The sequence below is a fragment of the Oncorhynchus mykiss genome, chromosome 9 (assembly GCF_057628025.1).
Source record: "Oncorhynchus mykiss isolate SJ-2025 chromosome 9, ASM5762802v1, whole genome shotgun sequence".
NCBI lineage: Eukaryota > Metazoa > Chordata > Actinopteri > Salmoniformes > Salmonidae > Oncorhynchus > Oncorhynchus mykiss.
This window is the reverse complement of record NC_143030.1, coordinates 22,571,193-22,596,492: the sequence shown is the minus strand read 5'-3', so window position 1 is coordinate 22,596,492 and position 25,300 is coordinate 22,571,193. Positions and strand designations below refer to the sequence as shown.

The 25,300-nt window shown below is 41.2% G+C and overlaps 2 long non-coding RNA genes across 2 annotated transcripts; both read right to left on the bottom strand.

Annotated features, from left to right (window-relative positions):
- Positions 1-8,675: 8,675 nt before the first annotated feature.
- Positions 8,676-9,069, bottom strand: LOC149980844 (uncharacterized). Its single transcript, XR_016483151.1, has 2 exons — positions 9,022-9,069; positions 8,676-8,884 (listed from the first exon to the last, which is right to left on the bottom strand). It is a non-coding gene; the product is annotated as an uncharacterized LOC149980844 (long non-coding RNA).
- Positions 9,070-14,768: 5,699 nt separating this feature from the next.
- On the bottom strand, positions 14,769-20,922 carry LOC149980843 (uncharacterized). The gene is made up of 4 exons (XR_016483150.1): positions 20,830-20,922; positions 19,223-19,281; positions 15,126-19,102; positions 14,769-15,001 (listed from the first exon to the last, which is right to left on the bottom strand). It is a non-coding gene; the product is annotated as an uncharacterized LOC149980843 (long non-coding RNA).
- Between the last annotated feature and the right edge of the window lie 4,378 nt (positions 20,923-25,300).

Sequence of the window (25,300 nt, the reverse complement as noted above, 5' to 3'; positions counted from 1 at the left end):
GTCCATTTGGAAGACCCATTTGCGACCAAGCGTTAACTTTCTGATGTCTTGAGATGTTGCTTCAATATATCCACATCATTTTCCTCATGATGCCACCTATTTTGTGAAGTGCACCAGTCCCTCCTGCAGCAAAGCACCCCCACAACATGATGCTGCCACCCCCGTGCTTCACGGTTAGGATGGTGTTCTTCGGCTTGCAAGCACCCCCCTTTTTTCCTCCAAACATAACGATGGTCATTATGGCCAAACAGTTTCATCATTCATTTTTGTTTCATCAGACCAGAGGACATTTCTCCAAAAAGTAGGATCTTTGTACCCATGTGCAGTTGCAAAGTGTAGTCTGGCTTTTTTATGGCGGTATTGGAGCAGTGGCTTCTTCCTTGCTGAGTGGTCTTTCAGGTTATGTCGATATAGGACACGTTTTACTGTGGATATAGATACTTTTGTACCTGTTTCCTCCAGCATCTTCACAAGGTCCTTTGCTGTTGTTCTGGGATTGATTTTCACTTTTCGCACTAAAGTACGTTCATCTCTAGGAGACAGGAGACAGTCTCCTTCCTGAGCGATATGACGGCTGCGTGGTCCCATGGTGTTTAAACTTGCATACTATTGTTTGTGCAGATGAACGTGGTATCTTCAGGCGTTTGGAAATTGCTCCCAAGGATGAACCAGACCACTATTTTCTTTCTGATTTCTTATGATTTTCCCATGATGTACAACAAAGAGGCACTGAGTTTGAAGGTAGACCTTGAAATACATCCACAGGTACACCTCCAATTGACTCAAATTACTTAAATTAGCCTATCAGAAGCTTCTAAAGCCATAACACCCTTTCTGGAATTTTCCAAGCAGTTTAAAGGCTCAGTCAACTTAGTATATGTAAACTTCTGACCCACTGGAATTGTGATAGAGTGAATTATAAGTGAAATAATCTGTCTTTAAACAATTGTTGGAAAAATTACCACTCCACAAAGTAGATGTCCTAACCGACTTGCCAAAACTATAGTTTGTTAACAAGAAATTTGTGGAGTGGTTGAAAACAAGTTTCACAATCAATTTTAGATATTTTCAAATGATTTGCGAAAAATGCAAAAAATGCTAATATCGGTCCCATAACTTGAATGCCACAAATGATAAAATATTTGCATTTGGAAACAATTCCAGGGAAACTGAACCAAAGCATGGATTGCTGTCATACCTTGTCCGTATACTGCTTATAGGGAAAGGAAACCAAAATGTGATTTTGTAATTTGGGTGAACTATTCCTTTAAAGTGGTCCAATGCTTACTGTGTACGATATGTTGTGCAGGGTGTGTGACTTTTTGGTGTCTAGATGATCAGTTAAATGAACCATTGTATAATTTTCTAGCACCGGTTGGATAAAGAACGTACAATGCTGAGGTTGCAGTGTGAAAACAGATGCATTTTCTTCAGTAAACAAGATATGAAATGAAGAAATTGTTATCTGGCAAGCATACAATACATTTTCAATCAGAGTACAAACATTAAAGAGCTACAGTTACAGTACAAGGACCTGCACAGGCTCTTGGTCTGACACCCAGTTATCTTCCTTAGACTTGGCCCAACCCCATGTAACAGTTACAGTACTCTTGATGACCAATACGAGGTCTGTTTGGTTTACAACAGGTCTTGATATGTACCAGGGGGAAGAGTGGTGGAGCATCATGAGTGTATATGGGGGAATAACATACACTACAGAATGAAACAAGTCTATTTTTATGTCAGTCTCATTACCTATCATTCACAGAATCATGCTCTATCTGAAGTGTGACACCTGTCGGTTTAGTATGGGTGTAACGGTTAACTGGCAAGACCTTCTGGATGCAGCCTGGGATAAATAGATAAATGCTATTTAGACACTATGAGCTAATGATTGTAGTCCAATAATGAATTCAACCTGGCCTTCTATTCAGTTTTGGTGATAATATACTGTGTGGGTCGTACATGTCAGTGGACTGTGTTTCTAATTGTCATTGTTGTCAACAACAGAGAGAAAACAGTGACACCACACAGACATCCTGCTGAAAACCACATAGAGAGAGGGTGTGTAGAAGGCTATCACGCCTGTCCAAAGCATAGTAGTGGCCTCGTTTTGTGCTTACAGGAGACCGGCTGTATATACTATATATACATATATATATATATATATATATATATATATATATATATATATATATATATATATATATATATTACCCTCTGTGGATAGGGTTCTACCTGGAACCAAACATTGTTCTTAAGAGGGTTATAATATGGGGACAGCTGAAGAACCCTTTAAGGTTCTAGATAGCACCCTTTTTTCTCAGAGTGTACAGTGTACTTTTTACCAAGGCCCATAGGGCTCTGCTCAACATGGTTCTCAATCAGAGGCAGCTGTCAATCGTTGTCCCTGATTGAGAATCATACTTAGGTAGCCTGGTTTCACTTTTGAGTTGTGGGTGATTATTTTCCGTGTTAGTGTTTGTGCCACACGGGACTGTTTCGGTTTGATTACTTCACGTTTATTGTTTTGTTCAGTGTTCATTACTTTATTTAAAAAACTTGAACACTTACCATGCCGTGCTTTGGTCCTCACCTTCTTCCACCACAGACGATCGTTACAATAAGAGTAAGAGGTCAAACTAAAGCTGTGACATTTGGTTTTCAACTTCTTCTGAATCCCTTTGTTCAGAAGATATTTAATATAGAAATTGAAAAAGTGCATGATGACCAAAGACATCACAAGGCTTATCACAGGCCTTAGAAACACAATGGGACAAATGATCTGCAATGGTATCAAACCATAACAAACCGTTAATGTCACACTAATAGATGAGGTGTGAACTCAAAGTACCTAAGAAAAGTTTATACCAAATGTGTGAAGGCATAATGTATGTTTGTTTAGTTGTTGAGTGGAAACTTCTGACCACAGAGATCTTTGTATGAGGTGTGGGTTGTTTTCCATCCCTGTTCATACCAGCGAGGTGACACTGACCACAGGCCGGGGATGTAGCATCTGCAGCGAATGCATCAGATGAGAGTCTGCAGAGAAGATTGACACCTGCCTCTGTACACTCAACATTAGAGCAGTAGGTCTATTGTTTGTGGATGCGTTCACTCTGCATGCAAATACATAATGGATGCACCAAAACTGAAGTAGGCCTACAAGAGCTCCAAAGTGTTGAAGATTTTGCATAGAACACATTTAGAGTCTTTTTAAAGATAGCCCACTAAAGTACAGTTATTGTACTCAACAGCAGTTGGCATTGTGCAGGTGTCCCAAACCCCAGGTGTCCAACATACAGTATCATTGTACATCATGCATTCAATTAAATTCATCTGTATTATGGTTTAGATCCGGCAGAGAGAGAGAGGTGTGATGAGAACAGAGAGTTAGACAGATACAACCTATGTATTATTATTATTTTATTCTCCTTTTGTAATTTAACTATTTGCATATCATTACAACACTGTATATAGTCATAATATGACATTGGACATGTCTTTATTCTTTTGGAAGTTTTTTTAAGTGTATTGTTTACTGTAAATTTGTATGGTTTATTTCACTTTTGTTTATTATATATTTCACTTGCTTCAGCAAGGTAAACATGTGTTTCCATTGCCAAGAAAGCCCCTTAAGTTAAATTGAAATGAGAGAGAGAGTGGTGTGAAGAGAACAGAGAGAGCACAAGAGATAGAGTGTCAGAGAGGGAGAGAGAGCGTGAGAGAGAGAGAGCACGAAAGTGTGAGAGAGATTTCAGTGTTGTGAGAGCTGATAGCTCCAGGTCAGTCTTCCTGTGGTTTAGGTTGCTCGTCTTCAGCAGAGAGAGAGAATGAGATGAGTTTACCACAGTGGAAAATAACTAGGCCTATCAGTGTCACCATTACACATACATATTCAATTACCTTCAACAAAACAATTATGATAACAACAGTAAATAAATAAAATAGTGTTTATCTTTGTTTGTACTCCTCTTACGTTGAACACAACTCTCTAGTCTAGAACCTGGTGTAGTTTGGTTATCAAATCAAATCAAATCACATTTTATTGGTCAGATGCACATGGTTAGCAGATGTTAATGTGAGTGTAGTCGAAATGCTTGTGCTTCTAGTTCTGACTACGCAGTAATATCTAGCAAGTAATCAAACAAATTCACAACAACTACCTTATACACCCAAATGCACACAAATGTAAAGGGATGAATAGAATATATACATATAAATATATGGATGATCAATGGCGTGCGAGATGGCAAGATGCAGTAGATGGTGTAGAATACAGTTTATACATATAAGATGAGTAATGTAGAATATGTAAACATTATTAAAGTGGTGTTATTTAAAGTGACTGGTGATACCTTTCTTAAGTCAATTTATTTAAGTGGCCAGAGATTTGAGTCTGTATATTGGCAGCAGCCTCTATGTCAGTGATGGCTGTTTTACAGTTTGATGGCCTTGAGATAGAAGCTGTTTTTCAGTCTCTCGGTCCCAGCTTTGATGCACCTGTACTGACCTCGCCTTCTGGATGATAGCGGGGTGAACAGGCAGTGGCTCGAGTGGTTGTTGTCCTTGATGATCTTTTTGGCCTTCCTGTGACATCGGGTGGTGTAGTTGTCCTGGAGGGCAGGTAGTTTGCCCCCGGTGATGCTTTGTGCAGACCTCACTACCCTCTGGAGAGCCTTGCGGTTGAGAGCGATGTAATTGCTGTTCCAGGCAGTGATCCAGCCCGATAGGATGCTGTCGATTGTGCATCTGTAAAATTGGGTTTTAGATGACAAGACACATTTCTTCAGCCTCCTGATGTTGAAGAGGCGCTGTTGCGCTTTCTTCACCATGATGTCTGTGTGGGTGGACCATTTCAGTTTGTCCGTGATGTGTACGCCAAGGAACTTAAAACGTTCCACCTTCTCCACTACTGTCCCGTCAATGTGGATGGGGGGGTGCTCCCTCTGCTGTTTCCTGTAGTCCATGATCATCACCTATGTTTTGTTGATGTTGAGTTAGAGGTTATTTCCTGACACCACACTCTGAGGGCACTCACCTCCTCCCTGTAGGCCGTCTCTTCGTTGTTGGGAATCAGGCCTACCACTGTAGTGTTGTCTGCAAACTTGATGATTGAGTTGGAAACGTTCATGGCCATGCAGTCATGGGTGAACAGGGAGTACAGGAGAGGGCTGAGAACGCACACTTGTGGGGACTCAGTGTTGAGAATCAGCAGGGTTTAGATGGTGTTTCCTACCATCACCACCTGGGGGCGGCCAATCAGGAAGTCCAGGACCCAGTTGCACAGGGCGGGGTAGAGACCCAGGGTCTCAAGCTTAATGACAAGTTTGGAAGGTACTATGGTGTTAAATGCTGAGTTGTAGTGAATGAACAGTATTCGTACATTATTCCTCTTGTCCAGATGGGATAGGGCAGTGTGCAGTGTCCAGCAGGACAATGACCCTAAGCATACTGCTAAAGCAACAAGAACTCAATCCAATTGAGTATGACTTAAATATTGCTAAACAACAGCGGAACCCATCCAACTTGTTGGAGCTGGAGCAGTTTTGCCTTGAAGAATGGGCAAAAATCCCAGTGGCTAGATGTGCCAAGCTTATTGAGACATACCCCAAGAGACTTGCAGCTGTAATTGCTATAAAAGGTTGCTCTACAAGGTATTGCCTTTGGGGCGAGTGAATAATTATGCACGCTGAAGTTCTGTTTTTTTGTCGTCGTCCCCCCACCCCCAAAAAAAAGATATATTTTAATGCATGTGGGGACAACAGACTGGGATAGGGATTGTTTGAATATGTCTGTAAACACACCAACCAGCTGGTCTGCGCATGCTCTGAGGATGTGGCTAGGGATGCCATCTGGGCCGGTCAGGTGTTTTTAGTCTGGAGTTATGGATGGAAAGAGATGTGGGGCCTGATTGGTGGAAAGAAGAAGAGAGAGTGTGACTTAGATGCAGAGAGAAAGAGAGTGAGAGAGAGAGAGAGAGGTGGAGAGGTGTGAAGAGAACTGAGAGAGGGGGGGTTTAAACAGAACAACAGATCAGTGTGGTGAGAGATAAGAGCTCCAGGTCAGTCTTCCTGTGGTTCAGGTTGCTCGTATTCATCAGAGAGAGAGAAAGAATGAGATGAGTTTACCACAGCGGAATATAACTAGGCCTATCAGTGACGCTATTATAAACACAAAGTACCCAAAAATGTATTTACAGAAAATGTATTTATGTATGTGTTATTTCCACTTACATATAAAGTACAGTATACCACCACAAGTATTATGAGTTTGGTTTAAAGTTCCTTACCTCAGCTGATATCTCAAAGTGCTGTACAGAAACCCAGCCTAACACCCCAAACAGCAAGCAATGCAGGTGTAGAAGCACAGTGGCTAGGAAAATCTCCCTAGAAAGGTCAGATCCTAGGAAGAAACCTAGAGAGGAACCAGACTATGAGGGGTGGCCAGTCCTCTTCTGGCTGTGCCGGGTGGAGATTATAACAGAACATGGCCAAGATGTTCAAATGTTCATAGATGACCAGCAGGGTCAAGTAATAATAATCACAGTGGTTGTTGAGGGTGCCACAGGTCAGCACCTCAGGAGTAAATGTCAGTTGGCAGCACGGCCAGGTAGACTGGGGGCAGCAAGGAGTCATCACGCCAGGTAGACCTGAGGCATGGTCCTAGGGCTCAGGTCCTCTGAGAGAAAGAAAGAAATAAACATTATACTTAAATTCACACAGGACACTGGATGAGACAGGAGAAATACTCCAAATATAGCAGACTGAACCTAGACCCCCGACACATAAACTATTGCAGCATAAATACTGGAGGCTGGGACAGGAGTGGTATCATCCTGATTCCTCCTTACAAGCAAAAACTCAAACAGGAAGTACCAGCTACACCCTCAATGCGGAAGTGTTCCAATGAAGCGGATGTTAAGCTACACGACTGTTTCGCTAGCACCGACTGGACCAAGACAGAATCCTACTACACCGGTTCTGATGCTCGTCGAATGTGGCAGGACTTGCAAAGTATCACAGATTACAAAGGGAAACGCAGCTGTTAGCTGTCCGGTGACGCAAGCCTACCAGACGATCTAAATACCTTCTATGCTCAAGTGTGATGTTAGGCCACTAGAACAATGCACCACCTCAATAACACTATCATGGGAGGGCATTCTATCCATCTTTTAATTGAGTGTAAATAATCACAAAAAATCACAAAAAAAAGACTACGTTGCTGTGTTTGTGTAGCCTCCCGACACCTAAACTACTGCAGCATAAATACGTGAGGCTGAGACAGGAGGGGTCGGGAGACACTGTGGCCCCATCCGACGATACCCCCGGACAGGGCCAAACAGGCGGGATATAACCCCACCCAATTTGCCAAAGCACAGCCCCCACACCACTAGAGGGATATCTTCAACCACCAACTTACCATCCTGAGACAAAGCCGAGTATAGCTCAAAAAGATCTCCGCCACGGCACAACCCGGCACAACCCAAGGGGAATTCCAATACACAATACAATTCCAATACACAACTTAATCCACAGAATTCGATATATTACCCAAGGGCTATGTCATCTTTAATTTCAAAAGATGGTAACATACAGGGAATCGATTCTAAATAGTTGTTCTTTAAAAAATATTCCACTGTCTCCCCGACAAATGTTATGTCTTAAGGCCAGTCTTGTTCACCTCAGCACTGGTGAATCTCAATTGCAAACTCCTCACGTCCTCTCGCCTCTCTTCTCGCCTCCTTCTCTAAACTCATTGGATGAGAAAGCCAGAGGTCCCTCTCCTCTAAATTTTTCATGCAATGGGATTTGAGAAGGTGGTGATACGTTGCTCACTGGTCCCTCCTACTCTACCTCAGACCCTGACCATGAAGGCTGCCAGAAGGGTATTTTTGCCTACTGCTTGGAATAGGGGGACAGAGCACAGCAACAACAACAACAGTCAATTATAAAACAACCATTCAATATCCACTGCGTGTACACATCATTAAGATCAACTTCCTGATATTGAGTTGAAATGATCAACAACCAATTTGACAGAGCTTGATGAATTTGAAAAATAATATTGGCAAATGTTGCACAAACCAGCTGTGGCAAGCGCTTAGCGACTTACCCAGAAATAGTCACAGCTTTAATCGCTGGCAAAGGTGATTTCAACATGTATTGACTCAGGGGGTTGAATACTTAGTGAATCAAGATACGTTAGTTAGGGTTTAATTTTACATTAACTTTTTACAAATTTAAACATTTTTCTTCCACTTTAACATAGCAGAGTATTTTGTGTTTAAAAAAAATACAATTAAATCCATTTCTATCCAACACAACAACATTTGGAAAAAGTCTAGTGGTGTGAATACTTTCTGAAAGAACTGTACAACCCTCAGTGCATCAAAACAACACACATTCTATCCACACTTCTCTTCATCTGTTTATCTGGATGAAAAACACCAGACAAGACCTTTGCTGCTCAACAAGATGTTCAAACTATGTATGTAAAGAATACAAACAATGAGCTAAAAACCTTTAAATTCCCGAAAGCATTCAACAAGTGGAAAATATGCAGATACTTTGTAACCTTACAAAAATGTTAACTTTATTAATACATTTGTCAACTCTTTTCCTTCATGAAAACCTCTGACCCGTGCGCTCAAAACATATCGACTTCAGTCAGTATCAATGTTCACAGTACTATTTATTAATTCTTACATACAACAGTGCTTGGCGATAGCAAGATTCATACTGCATATACTCTATTGATATTGGCCTTAGCTTTATCTATTTCCTTGCGGTGTAGATGATGATGAAGGTGGTCAGACAGCAGAGGAGAACTCCAGTTCTTGTGATGGAGAGAAGGACCAGGATTCTCATCTGTGGATCAGCAACTGAAATGATACGAATTCTCAGGCTAGGTTGGTATAAGCTGCTGTTATACTTTATTTCTATTCTGTGGTACTTTCATGGTACATCATATCAATTAATTTCTGAAAGATTCTCACTTAAAATTACAGAATGAATATACCTTCTTCATGGTGCTCTGTAGAGTCCTTGTCATAATCTTTGTGACCTTTTGAACAGTTAGGTGAGTTAAATATTCTACTGTTATTCAAACTGTAATACTAGATAGTATTGTATCTCCAACATTAAGTCAAAATTATATCTGATACCTAGAATAAATGGTTGTGCATTTGGTGTCATAGCAGACAATGTATTGAAAAGGTTACCTTGCACCTTCAGGACAGTCGCGTTGGTGAAGATTAAATAGTTATCCAACATTCCACAGAAGTACAGACCAGAATCAGCTACATCCACCTCTGTGATTGTGAGATAGATAGTTATATTGGTCATGAACATTTTCATACTCATGCCCTGAAATCCATTTTGATGATGAATAGTTGGCACGGAGCTCCACATATACGTGATGCACAGCGGCTCTGAGCCGTTGATTTGCTTGAACCAGCCAACATGTCCTGGTGTTTTAAGGACATTGATGCACTGCAGGGTGACATTCTCTCCTGAATGTACCACCATTAAGGGTGGTGGAGAGACACACACAACATGGTTCAGATCTGAAAGAGAGAGAGAACAAAAGTTACAAAAGAGTTGTGAATAAAACGTCATCTTCATGCACATTAAATACACACCTTTAACACAACTATGTGAGAGACCAAATCTATTGATGAATCACAAAATCTGAACTGAAGATACAGTCACTTACAGAAGCCGTAGAGGACGAGAGCTGGTACATATATGCGTTCCATTCTGTGTTTAGATCTACACTGCCAGACCATGAATGAAGGAATGAATCTTAAAATAAGAGAAATGAAAGTAATTTGTGATTATGGGCGGGACATAATGACAACCATATCTGTGGACAATGACCACAGATACAAGTAATCTTATCACCAACCACTGATGTTCCACCCTTGTATTTGGTTTAATAGAGAGAAATATAAGATATTTTAATTATAGACTGTAGTTTATCATCATAGATGTTCGCAGAATTTTAAATTCTCAGAATTGATCAAATATTTTTTAACAGTGTAGCGAATCTCTTAGTCGTCTGAAGAGAAGTAGGAAGGATCGGACCAATATGCAGCGTGGTAAGTGTCCATGTAATTTATTAGACTGAACACACAAAACAAAATAACAAAGTGAATGGAAGAAACGAAACAGAAAAAAACTAGCCACAAATCATAGTGGGAACACAGGCTACCTATGTATGGTTCTCAATCAGAGACAACGATTGACAGCTGCCTCTGATTGGGAACCATACCAGGCCAAAAGCAGAAATACAAAACATAGAACAAAAACATAGAATGCCCACCCCAACTCACGCCCTGACCAAACTATAACAGTGACATAAAAAAGGAACTAAGGTCAGGACGTGACAGTACCCACCCCCCAAAGGTGCGGACTCCGGCCACAAAACCTAACCCCATAGGGGAGGGTCTGGGTGGGCATCTGTCTGCGGTGGCGGCTCCGGGGCGGGACGTGGACCCCACTCCACCATAGTCTTGGCCCACTTAAGTGGTGCCTTTGGAGCGGCGACCCTCGCCACCGACCTCGGACTGGGGACCCTTGCAGTGGGCCCCGAATAGACGGGAGATTCCGGCAGCGCCGGACAGGCGGGAGACTCTGGCAGCGTCGGCTTGAAGGGTGACTCCGGCGGCGACGGAGTAAAGGGCGGCTCCGGCGGCACCTGACTGATGGGCGGCTCTGGCGGCTCCTGACTGACGGGCGGCTCTGGCGGGTCCTGACTGACGGGCAGCTCTGGCGGCTCCTGACTGATGGGTGGCTCTGGCGGCTCCTGACTGACGGGCGGCTCTGGCGGCTCCTGACTGACGGGCGGCTCTGGCGGCTCCTGACTGACGGGTGGCTCTGGCGGCTCCTGACTGACGGGCGGCTCTGGCGGCTCCTGACTGACGGCCGGCTCTGGCGGCGCCGCACAGGAGGGAGACTCTGGAGCAACGGACACGAGGGAGACTCTGGAGCAACGGACAGGAGGGAGACTCTGGAGGCGCCGGACAGGAGGGAGACTCTGGAGGCACCGGACAGGAGCGAGAACCTGGAAGGAGGAGACGGAGAGACAGCCTGGTGCGTGGGGCTGCCACAGGAAGCCTGGTGCGTGGAGGAGGCACCGGATACACAGGGCCGTGGAGGAGCACTGGAGTTCTCGAGTACCGAGCCTGCACAACCCGTCCTGGCTGGATACTCCCTGTAGCCCGGCAAGTGCGGCGGGGTGGATCAGACCGCACTGGGCTGTGCTGGCGAACCGGCGACAGCGTGTGTAGGGCTGGTGCCATATAACCCGGGCCGAGGAGACGCACTGGAGACCTGATGCGCTGAGCCGGCTTCATTACTCCTGGCTCGATGCTCACTCTAGCCCGGCCGATACGAGGAGCTGTGATGTTGCGCACCGGGCTATACGTGCGCACTGGGGACACTGTGCGCCTCACTGCATAACATGTTGCCTGCCCGGTCACTCTCTCTCCACGGTAAGCATGGGGAGTTGGATCAGGTCTCCTACCTGACTTAGCCAATCTCTCCGTGTGCCCCCCCAAGAAATGTTTGGGGCTGCCTCTCGGGCTTCCTTGCCAGCCGTGTTCCCTCAAAGCGCTGGCTCCCTTTACCTGCGGCCTCCGCTCTCCTGGCTGCCTCCACCTGTTCCCATGGTCCCTTCCAGCCAGGATCTCCCCCCAGGAGTAGCAACCCTTGCCGTCCAGAATGTCCTCCCATGTCCATTCCTCCTTATAGCGCTGCTCCTCCTTACCACGCTGCTTAGGTCCTTTGGTGGTGGGTAGTTCTGTAACGGTTGTCGTTGGTGGAAGGAGAAGAGGACCAAAGTGCAGCATGGTACGTATCCATAATACTTTTAATAAAGAATGAATACACAAACAAAAACAACAAAACGATATACTAACAGTTCTGTCAGGTGAATACACAAAGCAGAAAACAACTACCTACAAATCATAGTGGGAACACAGGCTACCTAAGTATGGGAAAAGTAAGTTGGGAACCATTCCAGGCCAAAAGCAGAAATACAAAACATAGAACAAAATCATAGAATGCCCACCCCAACTCACGCCCTGACCAACCTAAAACAGAGACATAAAAAAAGGAACTAAGGTCAGGATGTGACAAACAGAACAGTTGGTCAAACATATTTAGTCCATTTTAAAGTAATAACCTTTGAAAAGGGTGTGGTTGACAGTAAACATTCAAAATCTAAATCTGTTCTCACTGTGAAATTCCCCTCACTGTTGTGTTTATTTATTTTAGTGGGCTTTAGGACCTCCTGGAGTTGGTATCTATTGGCTGGAATTGTTGATGGTTGGTGTAGGAGCCAAACTCATGACAATGATTACATTTCCAGTATCCGCAGTATCCACACTGTCCACTTTGAAGTACTGAGACAGAATAACATGTATAAGGGATAAAACAAATGTGAGCTGAACTTAGGTAAAGGGACAGAGCTAGATAGGGTTAGGGTTAGGGTTAGGGTTAGGGTTACAGAAAAGCATAATGTCAGCAGAAAACAGAACTAATACTGGAAACATATGTATGCAATAAATGTATTCTTTTTTTGTATTATAACCAAGGCGCCGCCAACATTATAATCTAGAACGGAGCAGATGTGGGCGTTAACAAGCAATAACTGAGACTGGAAGATAATGGTGGCGAAAGGTCAAGGGGAGTTATCATCCATATAGAGGGACGTGACTCTATGTGTTATATAAAGAAGAACAATTATAAAGACAGAGCTCTGTGATAAGAAAGTTGGTCATTCCATGGAATCGCTCGGCTCTGTTACTTTGTAATGAAGTCTAACTGAATCTACAAGTTCCGGTATCGGTGCAAATATTTGACTCAACATTGGCCAATAGGGGGAACTCTTCTTACTGCACCTACAGACCAATGAATTTAGGAACTCCTGCGATTGCCAGGAGCAGTGGCTTGTACTTCACCCACAGTATACCTTAAAGCCAGTGGCGTACCCTGGCTTTTGGACCTAGGCCTTCAGAGGGGGAAAACTCTTCCAAAACATTGTACATAACTCAAAACATTGTACCAAATTATCAAACACTTTCTGTAAAACACTTAGACTGATAGAAAGACAGCAGTCACACACAGGATGATGTTAAAGGTATAAGCAGTCCATTTACTAGGAATTAATAGTCCAATAGCTCCCAATCGTAAGATCACAAAAACACAACCATTAGGATAAACATTTACCAATAGAAATGTACAATTATTACTTCCCATTGCAAACGTCGTTATGACATTACGCACACACACTAACCGTTTGATCTAAAGTTTCACACGCATAACACATTATTTTCAAAGGGATAGCTAACAACAGCAAGTGAGCTGCAATAAAAAAAAAACTGTTCCACGCACCAGATGATGATCATTTGAAACAACTTCTTGTTGAAAGTTAATTTCGAAAATCATGAGGCTAACAATATAGCATCAACATCTTCTTAATTTTCACCAACAAGAGCAGCCGCCGCACACTAGCCTACAACAAAAACTAGCTAGCTTAGACAATGGGAAAACTACTGCTTGCAATTGTGCGGGGACCTATCGAGCTTTAACTTCTTTGGAGTAGGGGGCTAGTATTGTTTTTAGCTTGGATGAAAAATGTGCCCAAATCAAGCTGCCTGCTACTCAGCCGTAAAAGCTAGAATATGCATATAACACAGCGGTTGCATTAAGGAGAAGTTTATCTAAAGTTCCATGTATAATAGTCATATCTTTATCAATGTTTATTATGAGTATTTCTGTAAATTGATGTGGCTCTCTGCAATATGACTGCATGTTTTATAACTACTGAACCTAACATAATCATTTGTGGTGCTTTCATTTTGTGGCTGGATTAACGAGAATTTTATCTTGAAAATGGTGTAAAATACCTGTATGTTTGAGGAACTTTAATTATGAAATTTTTGTTGTTTTGAATTTGGCGCCCTGCACTTTCACTGGCTGTTGTGGGGGCCAGTCCTAGACAGGTTAAAGAATGGTGGAAGTTTCCATACGTTTTTAAAAAAATGGTCCAACTCATTACATGTCAAAATGTGATTGGTTGATTCTACTGTCACTTCAAAATTCTGCTCTAATATGGTTGAATAGCAGGTGCCTTCTATCGAGCTTCTGATGGCATAGCCAATGTTGAGCTATCTTGCTACATTTCTCCCCAGGGACAACCAATGAGAAATCTTGAATGGATCTTTTTTTGTCCTCATTTTGAACCTTTTCGTTTTAAATGCAAACTGAAAAAATTATATCAGAATGTCATTGAAAAAATAATATAATCAGAATACTTTATAAGTCCTTGTGACTTCTGTGAAGACTTAGAAGGCCTTGAGCAATCCCCACTCCTTAAAGGGGAGTGGGGAGTGAGTTGTAAAGTGGAGTGGGTTGTGAAGATGATAATTTCTGTCCCATAAAAAGGCCAGGCTTTTGTTAAACTTAATTTTTCATCCAAAAAGTGAAATTCTGACCTTTTATTACATTTGAAAACATAGAACTATATTTGAAAACAGAAAACTAAATAACCTCATTTGAGAACTGTTGTTCTATAGAGGTAAACGTTTCCACTCAAGACACAGGTTTTGAAGAAGATGACAGCTATTAGGATGTTTGCACAATTGTAAGCGTCTTTGCTTCTTGGAGAGATAGGTATGTTTTATTTACTTTTATTTTGATGGCATTTTTACTCAGCCACATTTAAACATAGCCTTCACCAGCGAGTACAATTATACATTCAAAAAATAAATGCATCTTTATTGAAATAACATTTAAAAAAATATTAAATTCTGGCAAAATTACACATTACATACATTATGGAATGTTAATATATTCAAACAACACTATTTCACAGCTGTTGCTGTATTGGAGCATAAACAAACGTCTCCACGCTGCCCTCTCCCTCTTCCACACTCAGATCTGTTTATTGAGAAGCTCAGTGCAGCATAGTTCTCTCTGTCCACGTTCAGATTCTAAAATAAAGAGAGAGATACATACCTCATCCACAATTACTAAATTACTCCAGCTACCTACAAGAAGCATGAGAATGTGAAGCAATTTAACATCATGCAAAATAGGTAATGCAAAATTACTCACTTGGACTGAGGGTGAAATGTCCTTGGCACCCCTAGATTAAATAACAAAACATATACTTTTTGTGTATTATTGATTGCCAGTAATACATTATATAACTTCTTGCTCCTACTTGAGACGCAGATGTCTCAACTAGGCACCTGGAAATGCAAATGCGCTACGCTAAATGCTAAATGTACTCGTTAAAACTCAAACGTTCATCAAAACACACATGCAGGGTATTGAATTAAAGCTACACTCGTTGTGAATCTAGCCAACAAGTCAGATTTTTAAAATGCTTTTCGGCGAAAGCATGAGAAGCTATTATCTGATAGCATACACCCCCCAAAATACCAGCACGACACGTAGACAACAGATTTTGCGGTAGCCGGCGCTACCCAAAACGCAGAAATAAAATTGATTGCCATTAATACATTATATAATATACATTTATTCATCATATATTTTGTATAAGGCATGACAAAGATACACTTTAACACACTATTTAAATTATTGCAGAACTCTCCTCCACAAGATTGTCAGGAGAATGTTTGCTACTATCAGGATAATAATGATAGCAACAATGTAATGTAGTTCAGCAATTCTGTTTTTTTTCTCTTGAGAAGGTGAACAATTTATACATATAATAAGGGATTTCTTAATGTTGCTGACCAGAAAAACACAAACACATAATTTATAACACTGTACCTACATTTGGTACCCCGTGTGAGGATAAGATAACATGTACAGACATTTTTCAGAGATCAGCTGTTCAAATATCTTACCTTCATTGTCAGACTTGGTTCCTTTCACTTGAGTAGATTCATTGGCTAAAAAGAACCATGCAACATTTAAAAATTCTTAGTGGGAAAAAAAATCTGAATATTTATACTCAATGTTTTTACTGTCTTGCAATCTCTTCCCATTTCTATACTGACCTTGAATCATGAGATGTGCACCATTTCCAAAATAGCATTCATTATACCAGAATATTCCACAATGATACATTCCAACATCAGTGAGGGCAAAGCTTCAGATTAAAGTTTATTTCATCCTTTGCAACATGAAATTGCACGTTTTAATAGTAGGTTGTTACAATGGGTAAAAGTCCATGTCCTTGGGTGTGTTTCAGCCATTACCAGGATAACACTAATGTCTAATGTTTCTAATGTGGAGAAACATTCAAGGTTCACAGAACCCCCCAGGGTCAATGGTTCTGTCCTCACAGGCTGAGATACATTCAGATGCATGGACATGTCTGGAACTAACAGGACAGAGTACATAGTTGGAGAGGGAAATATACCACAGTGTAAACCGTTTAGAGGTAAAGGACCCACTTTTTGCTAAGATTTAGACATAAAATAATAAATTTGCATTCTTATTTGCATAGGCGTTACAGTATGGGAGTTGTGCTAAGGTAGAGGACAATTTCAGTTACCTTACAGTCAAGGTTGGGGTCAATTCCATTTAAATTCCAGTCAATTCAGGAAGTACCCTTTGCAATAAAATGCAAATTAATTACTTAAAAATCATACAATGTGATTTTTTGGATTTTTGTTTTAGATTCCGTCTCTCACAGTTGAAGTGTACCTATGATAAAAATTACAGACCTTTACATGCTTTGTAAGTAGGAAAACCTGCAAAATCGGCAGTATATCAAATACTTGTTCTCCCCACTGTATGTATGCATATATATATATTATCTATGAGCTAGCACATTGTGGACCACACCTTCCACGCCATTCATTATTTTCCACTGAACACATAGCCCCTCGTTCATTATCCCTTAAATAAACAGTACCAGTCAAAGGTTTTGACACACCTAATCATTCAAGGGTTTTTCTTAATTGTTATTAATTTCTACATTTTCTACATCAAAACTATGAAATAACATAGTATTAACCCAACTCAACACAGGCAACTGTTTGGTCGTAGCCCACGCCAACTAAATCAAGGATACCTGTATAAAACAACCATGAACATCTCTTGTTAAGACCAGAGTTAAGAGAGAGAACAATGGTTAAACATGGTCTTAAACTTCCAATGCTAGGAATCCAGCCAGATAACGTTAGCTAGCTAGCTAACAGTACACAACTAAATCAAGGATACCTGTGTAAAACAACCATCACCATCTCTTGTTAAGACAATCTTGGTTTCATCAGACCAGAGAATCTTGTTTCTCATGGTCAGAGTCCTTTCGGTGTCTCTTGGCAAACCAAGCGGGCTGTCGTGCATTTTACTGGGGAATGGCTTCCGTCTGGCCACTCTACGATAAAGGCCTAATGGGTAGAGTGCTGCAGAGATGGTTGTCCTTCTGGAAGGTTCTCCCATCTCCACAGAGGAACTCTGGAGCTCTGTCAAAGTGACCATCGGGTTGAGTGACATCCTCCATGACCAAGGCCCTTTTCCCCTGATTGCTCAGCTTTAGGAAGAGTCTTGGGGGTTCCAAACATTTTCCATTTAAGACTGATGGAGGCCACTGTGTTCTTGGGGACCTTCAATGCTGCAGAAATATTTTGGTACCCTTCCCCAGATCTGTTCCTCGACACAATCCTGTCTCGTAGCTCTACGGACAATTCCTTCGACCTCATGGCTAGATATTTGCTCTGCACTGTCAACTGTGGGACCTTTTTATAGACAGGTGTGTGCCTTTCCAAATCATGCCCAATCAATTGCAATTACCACAGGTGGACTCCAATCAATTTCTAGAAACATCTCAATGAAACAGGATGGACCTGAGCTCAATTTCAAGTCTCATGGCAAAGGGTCTGAATACCTATGTAAATAATGTATCACAGTTTTTTATTTGTAAGAATTATTATTTTTTTCTTCCAAAAACCGGTTTTCACTTTGTCATTATGGGGTATTGTGTTTAGATTGATGAGGAAAACATTTATTAAAACAACATTTTTAATAAGAATGTAATGTAACAAAATGTGGAAAAAGTCAAGGGGTCTGAATACTTCCCGAATGCACTGTATGTCTTAAAATACTATAAAGTCAGAGTTAATGGTTTGTATTTTTTCATCATTTGGGTCGGTGGCTGAGACTACTGGTACATATGTCCTGTTTGACCCTGTCCGGGGGTATCGTCGGACGGGGCCACAGTGTCTCCCAACCCCTCCTGTCTCAGCCTCCAGTATTTATGCTACAATAGTTTATGTGTCAGGTGGCTAGGGTCAGTCTGTAATATTTGGAGTATTTCTCCCTGTCTTATCTTGTGTCCTGTGTGAATTTAAGCATGCTCTCTCTAATTCTCTCTCTCTTTTTCTCTCTCTTTCTTCCTCTCTTTCTTCCTCTCTTTCTTCCTCTCTTTCTTTCTTTCTTTCTTTCTTTTCTCTCTGTAGCAGGACTAACTGGCCTGATGACTCCTTGCTGTCCCCAGTCCACCTGGTCGTGCTGCTGCTCCAGTTTCAACTGCTCTGCCTGTGGCTATGGGACCCTGACCTGTTCACTGAACGTGCTACCTGTCCCAGACCTGCTGTTTTCAACTCTCTAGAGACAGCAGCGGTAGAGATACTGGGTGTCTACTTTGAAGAATCTCAAATATAAAATATATTTTTATTTGTTTAACATTCTTTTGGTTAGAACTGGTTTTGATGTCTTCACTATTATTCTACAATGTAGAAAAGAGTAAAAATAAAGAAAAAACATTGAATGAGTAGTTGTGTCCAAACGTTTGACTGGTACTGCATATATTCAGCAAAATTAGAGCCCCTGCAATGACATCCTACAGTAAATCAGAAGTGTACAAAATAGCCAGGTCACAAGGACAATGTCAAGATCAAATTGGAGTTCAGAGGAGGGGTGGGGCTTAACTTAGAATGATGCTGATTGGATGACCCTACTCTGTTACACCCTGTCTTGATGACTCACACCTGAGTAGATGGTTTCTTCCTCTCTCTGTTCTCTCCGTTCTCTCCTCTGTCTCCTGGCGTGGTACTATTCTTGTCAGTGAACTTCAGGACAGCATAGTTTATGGCATCATTCCCATCCTGTAGCTACAGTATGAGGATGAAACACAGACTCACTCAATTAAGACTCTGGGTCAAATGTAATGCTGTAATATTTTGCTTTAATACTCTTAAAAGTCCCATTCTTGATACAGCAATCCTGCTGACTTGTTGGTCTGATGTGTTGGCATGAGGATTCCCATAATTTCTCTGCTGAGGCGTCCCCGCTAAAAGATGAATTATAAAACATTGAAAACACTTGAAACATACTACGTCTGTCATTTTATTCTTAAAGTCAAATGTCTGCCCTGCTAAAGCTGCCCTGGTCAACTGGTCAAAGTGCTGTTATTGTGAAGTGGAAACTTCTAGCAGCAACAACGGCTCAGCCGCAAAGTGGTAGGCCACACAAGCTCACAGAACAGGACCGCCGAGTGCTGAAATGCGTTGCACGTAAAAATAGGATGTCCTCTATTGCAAGTACAGAGTTCCAAACAGCCTCTGGAATCAGCATCAGCACAAAATCTGTTCGTCTGGAGCTTCACAATTGTGACAACCCTCCCACTCTGTCTGCCGTATTCTCTCTTCGTTCTTGTTTCCTTATTAGGATGCTGGTGGGCGGAGTTGGGAGGGTCGTCAGCTACATGGGAAACACCTGGGCTCGGTGTGTCCCAGGATAAATAGACCTCTTCCCCATTCATGGAGGAGACTCTCTCCATACAGACACCTTTACAGATTTTGTTGTGTATCTTGGTGGCCTTTTGGTTGTTTGCTTTGGCACCTTTCAACACCCTGCATTATCACATTCATGCATGCAAAACACTCACTTACACTACTGATTACTGATTACACACACCATTGTATATTGTACTTAGTGTACTTTATTCAATAAATATATATTTTGTTACTCCTTATCTCTACGTTGTCTCCCTTTTGTTACGGGCTTTGAGCCGGTTTATGACACAAGCCTAAGATCACCATGCGCAATGCTAAACGTCATCTGGAGTGGTGTAAAGCTCCATGCCATTGGACTCTGGAGCAGTGGAAACGTGTTCTCTGGAGTGTTGAATCTCGCTTCACCATCTGGCAGTCTGATGGACAAATCTGATTCGGGGCTTTGTGGAAAGAGTTTGGGGAAGGCTCTTTCCTGTTTCAGCATAACAATGCCCCTGTGCACAAAGCGAGGTCCATAAAGAAATGGTTTGTCGAGATTGTTGTGGAAGAACTTGACAGACTTGCACAGTGCCCTGACCTCAATCCCATCGAACACCTTTGGGTTGAATTGGAACTCGGACTGCGAGCCAGGCCTAATCGTCCAACATCAGTGCCTGACCTCAATCATTTTCTTGTGGCTGATTGGAAGCAAGTCCCCACAGTAATGTTCCAACATCTAGTGGAAAGCCTTCCTACAAGATTGGAGGCTGTTATTGCAGGAAAAGGGGGACCAACTCCATATTAATACCCATGATTTAGGAATGAGACATTCGACGAGCACGTGACCAAATACTTTTGGCCATGTAGTGTAGGTCACCATATCAGATGAACCAAAGCAAGGGATAGTCACACTACCTCCCATCCCAGAACAAATCCCAGGATTGAATAATGTCCTTAGACAATGCACAAACTGTAAAAGATCTGATCAAAAATTATTTCTACCCATTATGGAGACAGTACATCTCATTATACTTTTCATATGCATACTGCTAGTCATTTAAATGGATTCATAAGACTATGGCATGAAATTATTTGAAAAAGCATCATTCAAAATGTGTACTTACTGAAGTTGGTGTAAAACAAAAACATTGACCAATGTCTGATCTTCATTGTAATGTCAAACCTTTCTGCATTGTATCGTGTGAAGGTTTGACAACAGGAAACCTCTTTTATGATGACACTTTACATGTAGCCGTCATACAGTAGGAGGGAACACTGAACTGAGAGACTCTATTGGCTGTCTGAACAGGAATAAAAGCTACTGTTTAGCAAGTGTATTTACCATAGTTTGAGAAGCCCAGACAGACTTTTAAAGAAGACAATCAAGTCAGAGTTATTAGATCAAGCCGACAAAATCGTGGCTTGGTAATCTGCTTATTTATCTGGGAAATTAAATTTATTAAGACCAATTTTCTTTTGATGTTTGGACAAACAGTAAAGGATCCTATTCCCCTCTCTAGTGCCTGGTACTGAGCCCATCCCAACCCAGCCTAGCCCAAGCCCAAGTGAAGTTTCTCCCCCACAGCATATACAATCTCCAATTTTGTCTCTTGGTTTTCATCTTAGGCCTCCAACATGACATAATGTATTACCAGATGTGGAATTATAGCATGGTCTATTAAATTCAGACCTTTGTTGGTTGTCAATGCCCTTTTAAATATGTAAAGGCTAAATTTTTTGCCCTTTTTTATGTGTTAGCCCATATCCTTTAATTAACCTCAGTAGTGCCACTCAACTGTGTCCCTTATAAGTGTACAGTATTTTGTAACTAAAGTTTTTGAAAGAAAATAAATATTTTTTGGTCCAGCTGGTCAATTTATTAAGACAGTTATAGTACTCCAGGTGACCCATAGAAGGTCTGTTGTGTCTAGAGCATGCCTTGTCATGTACAGTATAAAGGTGAAGGGGGGTCGCAGAGTACATATGGGAAAACACCCACAGAATGAAACAAGTACATTGTATGTCAGTCTCATTCCCTCTATATCCTTCACAGAGACATGCACTGACTAATGTGTAACACCCGAGAGTGCATGTCTGATTGGACACCAGTCAACCAGTCAACCAGCCAACCCTTACATGACACACTTCATCTAGTCTGTTTCACTCTCTGTTTAGTGTTTTAAAATTAGATTTGATTCTCATACATCTATCAGAATGAGGATCCTCCTCTATTGGTCTCTGACAGAGCATCCTGCAGTAGTCTTATAACGATTGTCTGATTGTGAATATACTGAAAGTTCTCAGATGACATCATCATAAACTGTCCCCTCCCCTTTGTCCATAGATCTAGAATAGATGGTATCACACATGAGACTGTTAACTCAGAGAGTTCAAATAGGGTTAATCAGCAGTTCTTTGTGGTTTGTAACTGATATAAGGTAACTAAATACTGTATATATATATATACTGTATATCAGGGTCAGTTTATAAAGAGTTAATTTGCTATGGCTGCAAGCGGTCTTTGGCAAAGCCTGTGTAGAAATTGTGAGAAGTGAAGCGGAGGAGATTATGAGAACAACAGTGACACCACAGAGACATCCTGCTGAAAACCACATAGAGACACAGAGACACAGAGAGCAGGTAGGAGGGTCCTGTGTGCACAAAGCCAGCAGACCCACCTGACCAAAGCATAGATACGACCTTGTTTTGTGCTAAAAGAAGACCGCAGAGGGCCTCTGAACTTGTTCACTGTGTTGGGGTGGTTGTAAGTGACAAGCTATCAACACTACTAAAAGAGGACAACACATTACAGAGGAGAGATGGCGTGAATAAATAGATTGTCTCCCATTCTTATTCAACTCCTCCCTGGAACTCAATACAAATGTACACGTCAACACAAGTCATTATCTTTGTCATGTACAGATCATTCTGCTACCAATTTTATTTTGGGTATTTGTGACTCCTAGTTACTAAACTTTTAATGAATTAGCTGATGTTAGTAGTAATAATCTAGTGATGATGACACCCTATGCTGTTTGATGCATGTGATTTTATGACGCTGAAATGGGTTTATAACATGTTATAGATGTGTAATAACAATGTAATCACTATATCACCCATGTTATAGCGTCTAACATACATCTTTGTTGGTCATTTGCATTTGTTTGACAGCTATTTCGACTATGCACATGAACCATCACAGGAAAGCAAGTTTTCAAAGATACTTCATCAAATTAGTGAACAATTTGAACCTTTTGACAACTTCTTAAAGTTGCTGTGAATCTACTGGTAAAACAGTGACAGGGACTTGTATATGCACTGCTGCCCCCTATTGAAAGATATATGAATTGCAGTCCTGCATGGTGGACTTATATATTCACATTTTGTCAATAGTTAACATTTTACATGTGAGTAATTTAGCAGACGCTATTATTCAGAATGACTTACAGGAGCAATTAGGGCTTCAAGGGCACATCAACAGATGTTTTCAAATAGTTGGCTTGGTAACTGGCCCAACGCTCAACGCATTTAACCGCAAGGTTACGTGCAGTTTTGTTAAAACTGCTCAGTCACAATGTGCACATTGTCATATTTGAAACCAGTCTCTCAACAATACAAAATATGTTGAAAATGTACTCAGATAAGAAGTTTGTTTTTATTTCAGTCTTTTCTCAGTAAAAGAGAGTTGTGATCTTAGGGGCCGATTCCGGCCCAACCTAAGATCGCATGAATGGAACATAATTTCTTTTTTATGCACCTTTCTCTCTAAGCTTATTCTGACTTTGAATTTAAGCTTGAGAAAAGCATGCTATTAATGCTATTAACTATTCGTTTTGGGTGGAGTTCAAAGAAATGAAGGTGTGTCTACAGACACGCCATATTCTGACCTCATAATATCACCAACTTTATGCACAATGAAAAGTTTTATAAAGGTCCAGCAACCTCAGTTCCAAGTGGAACAACAACTACTTTCTTTTTTCTGATAGAAATACAGTTTTATATATACTGTAATTTACAAATTGATAAAGGCTGTTGATAAGAGCAAGATAAATTAGTAATATTTTGGGATGAAGGGATTGTAAATATACATTACCATTGTTTTATATCTATTTTACCTTATGATCGCTTGAGACAAATATGAAACCAGTCACATAGCAGCAAACTGAAGCATATCAACATATCACCTTTTCCACAGTGAAATTCTGGCCTTATAACTATAATTCTATAATGTTTTAATTATATGCCCAAATTGTTCACTGTATCTTTTACCATTTGTATCGTGTTACACCCTAATATTATGAACAGTTCCCTCTCTATATTCTAGTGAGACTGGCGAGAAATTCAAATTAAAGGTACACCAAATGTAGGGATAGTTTTAAACAAATGTACTTAATACCTGATTGAATGGAAACTCCATTAGAAAATCAGCTGGTCAGTAAGTGGGAGGGTTTTCAGCAGTTTCATTTAATTTATTCAGCGCATGCAAGGGAACCACGCCTGCAAAGCCCGTTACACACCTGCATAAAGTAAGTCTGAATAGCAACTACTGAGAAGTGTGCAGGAAAGGAGTGCGTAGGAACGGCATGTATTGCCTAAGTCTGAAATGGGCCCTCGGTGATACGGGTGTGTTGTGGTTACAATGCACCGAGTTGTGTGTAGAGAGCGTGTGATGAGGGCTGACAGTCATTGCTGGGGGTTAGAGATGAGTTTACATGAGTGGAAAATCTATTTAGGGGCATTCAGAACATCACAGAGAGATGTGATACAGGATACAGCTTACGAAGGAGAGATGACTGAAAGAGTTAGTCAATAGAATGGACTCCATGCATGCATATATGCACATATTGTCATCAGGATGAGCTAATGTTACATTGAGCATAAACCTCAATCAACTCTGATGTTGTTGCCCAAAATCAGTTGTGGTGTCATTGTTCTTCCCTGCAAACCCACCAGTGAAACCGCTGTAGAAATTTAAGAGCAAGGGCAAAATCTGAGAGAAAATCACACAATACCAAAGTGTAAATGTTCATATTTTGATTGAATAAAAAAAAACATTGATTCAGCAACAGCTCAAAAAATGCAAGGTGTGTGTACCTGGTTATGACTGGGGACTGCCGGAGTACTTGGCTGAGGGGGCGCCCCTTTTAATCAAACAATATCATCATCATCAACAATAACAACAACAAAAACATCATCATCATCAACAACAACAACATCATCAGCAACATCATCATCATCAACATCATCATCATCATCATCATCAACATCATAATTATAATCAAAAGTTTTATGATCAAAAACATGTCATGTTCCCTGTACCAACAGTTTCAGCATATTGCACATTGATAAAACTTACCTCTGCACTGTTCACATTCTCTACTGCTGATCTTATACAAAACACAACCAAGGACAATGATGATGATGAAACACAGACCCAACGCTGCACCCAGACAGTACACCAAGAGAACACGGTCCTCCTTACAACCATCTGTAGAAATACAGACAGTAATAGAGGAGATTCAGGACATTTTGCTCCACCAGGCATTGAGTTTCTTCATAGCACCATGAAATAATATCAGAACATATCAGAATTAT